General features: G+C 37.8%; 1 pseudogene; it reads right to left on the reverse strand.

The window, feature by feature from the left end:
• Positions 1–347: 347 nt before the first annotated feature.
• On the reverse strand, positions 348–10,092 carry LOC115971631 (annotated as a pseudogene).
• Between the last annotated feature and the right edge of the window lie 743 nt (positions 10,093–10,835).

Raw genomic sequence — 10,835 nt, forward strand, 5'->3', positions numbered from 1 at the left:
CCTTTCCCCTCTCTTAAACTCTCTTTTCTGGGTTCTCTCTCAGATCTCTCTATAATAAGAGCAAGAGGTAAAGTAGTAGAACAAATGATAGCATAGTATTTACATTGAAACACTCTTTAATCCACAGCATTAGGCCCAAAACCCACCAATTTAGTCCTCAAAAGACAACTTTGTCCCTAACCTTTTTTTTTTTTTTTTTTCTTCTCTCTCTTTCTCTCTCTTCTGTCTCTGTTCCTTTCCCCTCTCTTAAACTCTCTTTTCTGGGTTCTCTCTCAGATCTCTCTATAATAAGAGCAAGAGGTAAAGTAGTAGAACAAATGATAGCATAGTATTTACATTGAAACACTCTTTAATCCACAGCATTAGGCCCAAAGCATCTCCTTTGCAAAGGGTTCCATACCCATTGCACAAAAAACCTTCTTCCTTTCACCCAATTCACATTACACCCATTTCCCCATGATTCTGTAAACACTTTCCCCACATATTCACCACCCCCCCCCCCCCACTCCCATAAACACCAACGCACAGATCTGCTATCTTAGTTGGTGCTGTTGGATCATCACCAGCATACCATGCATTTAGAAGTGGGCTACTTAACACTTCAGCTAGCTCATGAGTAATCACACTAATTACTCCATTAGCACCCACTTCCCCATTAGGTGTATGCATTATATCGTTGCCTCAATTTGTGCTTGGTGGTGGCTTACCTAAATTCTTAGGCCATGCAAATGGATAGGCACAAATGCTTGGACACTGAGTTCCACTATTACCAACCCAAGCATAAGGTACAGTGACACCAACAATGTTTGGGAAAGTGAAGTAGTGAAAGCCACAAATTGCTCCACAGAAGTCTTGGACTTGAACATCTGACGAAATCAGCACTAATTAGAGGCCACTGTGAAGATTGAGAGGTAGAGGTTTTGGATATGAAGTGACAGCAGTTTTGATGACAGATTGGATTGCTAAACGACTGAGATAGCCACCATGGGAGTATTTAGTGTCATAGAACTCACCTAAGAGGGTGATATTCCCTGTGATATTTGATTCTGTTTCGTAAGTGTAGAGTCTGACAGTCCTCCACCAATCAGAGACAAAAGAGTAAGAAGAAGATGAAGAAAGGGAATAAAGGAAATCTTTTTTTTTTTTTTTTTTTTTTATTTGGGTTTATAGAGATATCTAAGACAGAACTCAAACAAAAGAGTTTAAGAGAAGGGAAGAGGAACGGAGAGAATATAGAGAAAGAGAAAAATTTAATAAAAGGGGCAAAGTTGTCTTTGAGGACTAAATTGGTAAGTTTTAAAATGTTTTGGACTTAGTTGATATTATCACAAACCTGAGGGTAGGTTTGTTAAATTTACCCAAAAAGTTTCAAAAATACCTGGGCCACACTCATAAATATGCAATTAGAATAAAATGAAAATACTTACACAAACGATCTTGTTCAACCAAAATTGTTGATTTCTCTTAAGAGCTAGTTTGGATTAAGGGAGAGTAGAATAGAATTGGCCAAAAATTGCAGCAATTTCCACCCCAACCCTAGTGGTAGATAACCCACCTTTGCTAACAAACGCTCGAACCAAGATTGGTAATTTGTCACTAACCCATTCCATAGCTTAGTAAACTCACTGAAGTAATTATAGAATTAAATAGGCCCATATCAACTCGACCTTAAAAACTTCCAATGTCATGATGTTAGTCTCTTTGCTTGTGAGGCTAATACCAAATCTAAGTGTCTTCCAAATGGAATGAAGCCACCACTATTTAGTCTACCACTAGTGTGTCATGGAATAGAAAGAATTGCTTTACTCTACAAAATCAACTCATCAAATCTTCCCCTTCATTGAACTATACAGTCCAACCTAGTTAACCGTGAACCTCTCATTATTACAGTTCTTTTAACCCTGGGAACCACTATGCAAACCAAAAAAAAAAAGCATGGAACCACTTGAATCACAATCGAACCGTACAATTCTAAGAACTGTGGTCGGTTTTAATATTTGCATGGTCCTTTTTTGTTTAGACCCTTCCAGTGAATTTCAGCTAATAAAATTAAAAATTCGGTCGGAATGCACTTTGGGTTTTTTTTTTTTCTTTTAAGATCTGGAACTAAATGATTTATACCAAAAAAAAAAATAGAGAAGAACAAGAAAAAGAAAGCACAAATTCAAGTCTTGGTGGACGAAGATAAAGTTTGGTTGTTTCGGTGAATTTCAATCAGTATTAACATAAACATAATATTTTCCTTTCCAAGTTGAACAACGAAGAACTCACCCCTCACAGTAGGAAGCTTTCATGCCATGGGTCACCAAAACGAACCATGTGCATTCATGCCCCTTCTTCTTCTTCTTCTTCTTCTTCTTCTTCTTCTTCAATTCATTTTTCTATTCTTCTCTAATTGTTTAACATTTAGGATCTATTTGGTTGGAGGGGTGGAAAAGTAGAAAATGGCAAGGTTTCTCTTGACTAGGCATGGTAGAGATTTAGCCAATTACCCTTGATAAAAGTTTGTTGGAAAAGACACACACATTGCTAAGTTGGTAATATCCGCTATTGTAAGCTTCTTTGATGATATATGACCATCAAAGCTTGACCTTGCTGTACTCAGTCACTCCTTGGACATCTTTGTTAATGCATGGAGCAACGTTGTCGCTTATAATCTTTTGTAAGATGCCAAAGCAACAAATGATATTCTTCTTGATGAATTTGGCTATAGCCATTCCCACTGCTTTCTTGAGTGATGTTGCTTCCACTTACTTAATGAAGTATTTGGTGGCAAGGATTCAAATGTACCCACAAGGGAAAATGGATGGGTTCAATGAAACCAAGCCCCCACGGGGAAGACACAAAGAATCTCATTACCTAAATCAAGCAATTCACCTCTTCACATGCTACCTTCGCAGCTTCTCCAAGGACTTCATCCATGATATGTGGCATATCGTCCCTTGGAAATTAGGCTAAAAGGTAACATCCAAAGAGTTTCTTAAGGCAATAAACTTCTTTTCTATCGATTGGTAAAATCCCTACCAAAATGAACTCCCAAAATGGGGTCCTCTTTGTCGAAAACATGCTAGTACTGCATACAACATTTTCGTACTTTTCTTGCTTGGCTTCTAATTTCGGAACAATAAGGGGGTGTTTGGATTTTGTGTTTTCCATCACTCATCACTCAAAATTGTTGGGTCCCACACATGCTACACTTGTTTGGATGAGTTTTCATTTTCTGTTTTCATCACCCAAAACTCACTAAATTGAGTTATGAGTTAGTGAAAATGAAAACAAAAAAAATAGTGTTTTTGAGTTATGAAAACAGAGTTATGGTGGCACTTTTGTAATTTCACTCAACTAACGTGCCCCATGTTTTGTGTGTTGTCAAATCCATGCCTACTTGACTTCCCAGCTCTCTCCTCTCTCATCATACCAGACTTCTTCTTTTTTCTTTGTTCTTTGATTTTTTGTGCTCTTCATCATCACCTCGTCGTCTTCTTCTTCTTCTTTTTTCTTCTTTTTTTTTTTTTTTTTGGTTTCTTTCACGCTAGGTCTAGGCTTGGTTTCTCTATTCTCTTCTACTTCTTTTCTTTCCTTTTCACATTGGGTTTCTGAGTTTGATTTCTTTTTTTTCTTTTTCTTTTTCTTTTTCTTTTTCTTTTTTCCATTCCTTTTCACTGGGTTTCTAGGCTTGGGTTCTCTTCTTTTTTTCTTTTTCTTTTTTCTTCTTTTTCTTTCTTTCTTTCTTCACTTTTCACGATCTTTTCTCTTCTCTTTTTTCCCTCTTTTAGTTCTTTATAAGCTTTATAGTGTAATTTGTTGTGGTGTTGAAGGTGTTGGTGGTGTGAATGGCTAGATCTGCTATGGTGGATTGGTTTGATGTTTTGTGATTTGCAAGATGATGGGTTTTTTCAGTTGGGTGCTGGGTTTGATATTTTGTTTCCACTACACCAAGTTAGTCCGTGGGTCCCACAAAAAGTTGAGATTTTGAGTTTTTAAAATGAAAACTCAACTGAGTTTAAGGGCCAAACAGAGCTGGGCATAAGTTGGGGGTTTTCAAGTGATAAAAAAAATGAGTTATAAGGTAATGAGTTTTGAGTGATGAGATATCAATCACTCACCATCCAAACAAGGCCTAATAACCTAAATACTAGAGGTGTTAATGTAAGGTTCCCGACACATCATGTTCTCTTGTGCCTTTCGATTAACCTCTACACTACTTCTTCCAAACTTACATATTGTGCCAAGATTCTGCTCTGAAGTCTTTGGTATAGCTTTTTAGCAACCAACGTGTAATATCTGAGTTGTTCAATATTAATATTTAGCTAGAGGTCTAGCAAACCATTCTTCAAATATGCATGCCAACTCTTCTTACTAATGGGCTTTTATGCAAACTCCCCTCACAAGATTTGAGTGATAGGAACACTATTCTTGAGGATGGTGACATGGGCACCTTCCCCTTCAAGCATAATATTGGATCCAAAGAGTGGCTAAGGCATCAACATCAGCATGGCTTGGAATGCATGTGCTTCTCACGACTTTAAGTGGATGAGCTCATCATGGCTTGATGTGTGCGAGCACAACACAACTATGGATGTGTGAGCTTGTTATGGCTTGATGTGTGTGGGTACACTATATCTTTGGATGCGTGAGCTTGTCATGGCTTGGAATGTATGAGCATGCCACGTTTGATGTGTGACTTTAGATGTGTGAACTTGTCATGGCTTGGAGAGCATGCAATGGCAACTCTAATAATATTTTCTAAGGTGTTCACTAAGAAACTTAAATAATACAAGATCTAATAAAGATAAAATTGAATATATAGATGTCACACAAAAAAAAACACGCAAATACATGAATTATTACAATGTCATTCCGCTAACAAAAAGAAAAAGAAACAAATGTTTCACAAGAGATAAAGTGGTAATTGAGAATGTTGAGATGAGAGTATAAAATGAAAGAGTTTGAAATGATGATAAAGAAGTAAAACATGGGGGGAGAGAAGGGAAGAGAGCAACAGATGATACTTGCTACAACTACAGGTCAAGTTGCTGAGAACAAAGTTGATGTGACTATAGAGTCAAAAAAAGTAGAGTTGTCGACACCGCCAAGGAGAACTCACAACAGCAGTATTTTCTTGGTACTTTTTTTAGGGAAAAAAATGAAATTAGAGATTAGTTTTATGTAATGAGTTGATCGAATTATAGATTTGAATGATTAGGAATTTTAATTTTTTGTTTTTGAATAGGTTTTTTGTTAAATAATTTGTTCACTTGTTGTTGTTCGGCCTAGTCTTTCTTTTCTTTTCTTTTCTTTTTTTCTGGTCATTTTTGCTATGTTATTTAATTTTTATTGTTGATATTTGTGCTTATTTTTTTGTTTAAGGGGTTAAAGATTATGTTTTGCAAGACAAAATTATTTTTGAAGTAATGCTACATTTACAATATTTTCACAAAAACCTTATGTGACAAGTTGTAATTGGTGGTTAAAAAGATGAAGTTACTATTAGGGCCAAGTTAAAATCAATAACAACATACTACCTATACATAACACCACTTATGCATTCTGGCATGAGAGAATGCATAAGTGGTCGAATTTGGACTCTATGCGTGGAGTAGCAATGAGGAAAGGAAGAGAAGGTGTTGGCTAAGAGATTTTGTCTTGGTCTGTGCTAAAGGCGTGATTGCCTTAGGAAGGAAGTGAGATTTACACCTGACACGGTACTCAAGCACTTACCAAAAAAAGATATAATCACTTTTCAATGTCAAAGACTATGAGGACACCCCTTATTGGTGAAATGCACAATGAGTCACCTTAGAGACACATGTACCAATCACAGTACTCCTGATATCCCTCTTGATGACCAAGACTTGTCTCCCAAGCAGTGGCAAAGCTACCTACCTATGGGTCCTAGTGCCACGTTGGTGCAGTTCTCATCCCTTAGTCAGCAGATAATATCACAGCTTTGTACTCAACCATATTCCTCAGAGTATAAAAGGAACATGTAGCTGTGCTATTAGGGTAAGAACCCAAGTAGATATTTTAAGATGAAAATGGAGAGTTGGTAGGAAAGAAAGACAACCTCATTGTAAACTGATCTCTTCTTCACACATAATACAAGCTGAGCCGAGCAAGAATGTTACATTCTTGCTTAAATCGTGATTTTTTATCCCTTCTCTAAGGTTTTCCACGTATATCCTGTGTTGTTTTAGTAACCAGTTTCTTCTTCTTATTTAAATGTATGTCTTTTTCATGTCCTATCGTCACTTTCTTTATTTCTTGTTTAGTGTCATGTCAAAGCTTGCATCTTTTTGAACTTTCTCATGTAAATGTCCTGTTAGATAACTTATTTCACTTCCATATATAAGCTCAAATCTAACTTGCACGTACGCTACCTAAAATTTGTTATGAAAATGTTGTAGACTTAACATTACCCTTATATCTGTTAAACCTAAATTCTTGTGATTTTTAAGTCAAGGTGCTCAATACCTTTTTTAGAGTGGTCAAAACAAGTTATTTTTGTGTGTGTGTGTGTGTGTATTTTCAAGTATTTATACTTTTTTTTGCAAGTCAAGGTGTTAACACCTTGACTTAAATGTGGAGCCGCCACTGAGTGCATAAGCGTGTCATGGCTTGGTGTGCACAAATAAACTACGACTTTGGATGCGTATGCTTGTCATAGCTTGAAGTGCATGAGCATGTCACAACTTGGTGTGCGTGAAATTCAATTGCTTTGTTGAGAGGGGATTGAGTTCGGATCTCCATCATTGTCGGGTGCTCTCAGAAAGCTACCATTTTGTTCCCCTGTTGAAAATATGATTCATATAAACAATAGTCATGGCTATGCAAAGTAGCACAAAGATTTATAGTAAAACATTAGTAATAAATTTTGAAGGTTGAAGTGTTTCAAATTATACAAGAAAATAAATTTGCAAGGAGGATGTTTGAGACTCTTAGCTTAAGCGTGCTTTTTGCGCTAGTGTAATACTAGCATAACTTCAAGACTTGCATATGAAATCAAGGGACTCGTGGTAGACCATTTAGCTATGGCCTTTGGATGGTTGGCAAAAGCTTTATTTATCAATGAAGCAAATTATTCAAATGCAAGTGAGTGCATACTACGGCACTCATACTTGCTCCATAATGACTCGATCACCCATAGCAACCTCGATATGCTCAGTGATAACCCAGCACTAGCACAAGCTCTACAACAAAGGAGGAATAGGGTGAGGAGATCTTGAGTATGAGCTTTGTAGCTACTTTCGCATGGAGTTCCTAGGTTGAAATAAGCTTTTGGAGCTTCACTTTGCCATATGTTGGTAGTATCTAGCCTTCTAGTGGACGTGAGGCTCACCATAGTTGAACCTTCAAGCTACAACCAACCATGTTTACGAACATAATGTAAAAGCATGAGATATAGGATAATTCATTTAGAAGCATAACATGAAAGAAAAATATGAATGAATGTTAGGGAGGCCTTCCCTTGAATAAGAACTTAGGTTTTTCCTCCTTCCTTGAAGTCCTTTATTTTTTGGATCACTTCACAATATTGGAGTGATTATGCTGCACATGTTAGAACATCTATAGTAGCTCAATAAGCTAAGGATTGACCATTTCTTGCTCCGTTTAATGATGCTCTTCTTGTTGAGACAAGGCATCACAAGACCCATAATGGAACAAGAAGTTAGTATTGGTAACACCACCCTTGTTTTGATTTCGCACCTTTGGAGGCATGATATCTCTTGTTTCAGCTACATGACTCCCTAGTGGAGTCACCAAAATGTTGTTGTTGATTTTTTGAAGGGCCGAAATAAATAAAAATAGTCTATAGTGCAAAACAATAAAAGGCTGGAGAAATAGCATAATACATTAAATCTTGAACTTTTCCTCAAGTAGAGCATGAATGGAAATTTAAGAGAGGTAGTGGAGAGAGGAAAAACTCATTTGTGCCTTAAATTTCATCCTAGGACCTCAAAATGTGGCTCCCATACTGCTATTGTATGGACTTTTACTCTATAGTTGGAGTTTTTGTGGGTAAAACATGATTAGCTTGTTTAAATTTGAAGAAAGTTTTATTCTAGTCTTGGGTGTCCTTAATGACTGGTTTTTGGCTAATAGATGAGGCAATGGACCCCGAAGGTGTTAAACTGATGTTTTGGTTCAATTTGCTTCTGTTTGAATAAAAAATTGGCCTGCTTTTAGCATCATTAAGAGAAAGCTTTGACTAAGGGTGATTGGTTGCTCTTCCCTCGTCAATTTTAACCTCTTGAGAAGCTACCCTTGCTAGAACAAGCAGCTGAAGTCAGCCAAGAAGTAAGCATGTTTTGAGGACCTAAAAGAGAGATGCTACGTCTACAATATTTTTACAACATTTTTACAACAAATCACAGGTGGTTAGTTGTTATTAGTTCAAATTAGAACCTGACACTAAGATTACTTTTTACTCCAACAATAACAACCAGTAACAACCTTCCACTTATGATTTGTTGTAAAAATGTTATGGACATATCATTTCTTGACCTAAAATTAGGAATGGCAACGGGTCGGGTTCGGGCCGGGTTTTTTCATATCCGGACCCAACCTGCGGGTCTGTCTCAAAAACCCGAACCCGACCCGTTTATTAAACGGATTTTTTTCTTAACCCCAAACCCGGCCCGTCGGGTACCCACGGGCCCCGTAGCCATGCCACGATTTGGGCCCAAACCGTGGCCCAATCCCAAAAAAAAAAAAAAAATCTGCCTGAAGCCCATACCGTGGCCCAAAAATTAAATAAAAAATGTTTGCCCAGATTTTTTGAGAATATGTTTGCCCAGATTCAAGCCTTGATTTTGGGCAAACATAAATTTTTTTTTTATACTAGCAGGAGTATACTTAGGTAGAGAAAATCAAAGAAATCAAAGGATGAAAATTAAAAAATTGAAAAATAAAAAGAACCACCAGGAAATCATGGATGAACAATGACCAAAGATTTATGATTTTCCCTTTCAAAATCACAAAAACAAACACAAATCCTGACACAAACACAAACCCAAAATTTTCAAATTTATAATTTTCCCATTCAAAATCACAAACACAAACACAAATTTAGATTTATGATTTTTCCCATTTAAAATCACAAACACAAACACAAACACAAAAATTTCAGATTTATGTTTTCCCTTTCAAAATCACAAACACAAACACAAACACAAATCCTAACACAATCACAAACAACTCACATGATTGAGACGAAATGAACCTAGAAAAAAGAAAAAGAAAAAAAAAAAGATAGAGAACGAGGTGGTCCAGTGGAGACAAATAGAGGAAGCGAGGCGGTTGGAGGTGCAAGTGATGGCCGGCGGTGAAGGGCTTCAGGCTAATTAGGCTGGCGGTGACAAATGTTCAGGCCGACAGTGACAGATCGGAGGTTGGGTGTGATGAAGAGGGACTGACCAAGTGAGAGTGGGAGAGGAGAAAAGGAGTAGGCAGGCGGCTGATTGTGTGAAATGGGAATATGGGGTTAGGGTTTTTTTTTTTATAACTTATATACATACGGGGGTATTTTAGTATTTTTAACTTATATATATAAACAGGTCGGGTCCGGGTCCGAGTCCGGGCCGGATTTTTATCAAAACCCGGACCCATTTCAGGTTTTTTTTTTTAAACCCATACCCGACCCTATAATTTATCGGACCGGGTAAAATCCAGCCCATTAGGGTCGAGCTGGACCGGGTATCCACGGATCGGATATAAATTGCCATCCCTACCTAAAATGGCAACATATCTTCAGTCACATACAACAAGAGCTACAAGTCTTTATTTGGGTGAAAATTTTAAACACGCTTCCTTCTTCATAAGCACTAGATTGTGCAAGAACCTCGTTCTTGCATGGCACGACATATGTTGTCAACTAATGCAAAAGTACGAAGTCTACTCCCACTAGTACAAAGTGGGAGGAAAAAAAAAATTCCACCGGTCAAAAAAATTAAAAAATTCTCTCCGTACTCCCACTAGTACCCTATCTCCCTCTCCTTTCCCCTGACCTGAAATTCCCCACACTCCTAACCCTAACCTCACCTTTCCCATCTGCTGCTCACCAAAACACCATCCACCCTCTCCATTATCCATACAGCTACCTTATCGCATCACTCAACCCAAACATGGAGGTCTCTGTCCTAGTAACTAGAACTGAGAAGATATCTTGTCAAGAGCATAGACTAGAGCTCCCTCCAAACCAAGATCCCAAAATACACCCTAAGCTCATCATTCTCGCAAAGTTCATTACATCCAAACAGATAGGGCTCACGTACATTAAAGAGATCGCTCTCAAAGCTTGGAAACCAGTATACCCATTGGAGGTCAAGAGATTGGACAAAAACATTTACTTGTTCTCATTCCAACATGAAGTCGACGCGCACACAGTTTACAACAGAAGGTCATGATCATGAAAAGGAGGACACTTCATTTTAAAAAGGTGGAGTCCAGACATCACTTGGCAGGAGGTTGATTTCACCACATCCACTTTCTGGGTCCAAATCCATGGAATACCAACTCTTTGGATTACGGAGAGTAATATAAGGAAAATAGGGGCACGCATTGGTCATGTTCTCGAAGTTGATCTAGTTGGAGAACCTGGGGGCAGTTGGAAAAAATTCATTCGAATCCGTGTGGATGTTCCAATAGAGAAGCCCCTCAGCCCGGGTTTCTTCCTCCCTCAACCAAACAAAAGCAATTGCTAGATTGGGTTTAAATACGAGAAGCTTGCAGATTATTGTTACAAATGTGGAATCATAGGACATAAGGAAAAGTCCTACAAGCAAGACTTGTTCCAGTTATGCAATCCAAGAGGAATCCGGTTTAAGGCTACCAGA

Source organism: Quercus lobata, chromosome 12 (assembly GCF_001633185.2).
Source record: "Quercus lobata isolate SW786 chromosome 12, ValleyOak3.0 Primary Assembly, whole genome shotgun sequence".
Classification (NCBI taxonomy): Eukaryota; Viridiplantae; Streptophyta; class Magnoliopsida; order Fagales; family Fagaceae; genus Quercus; species Quercus lobata.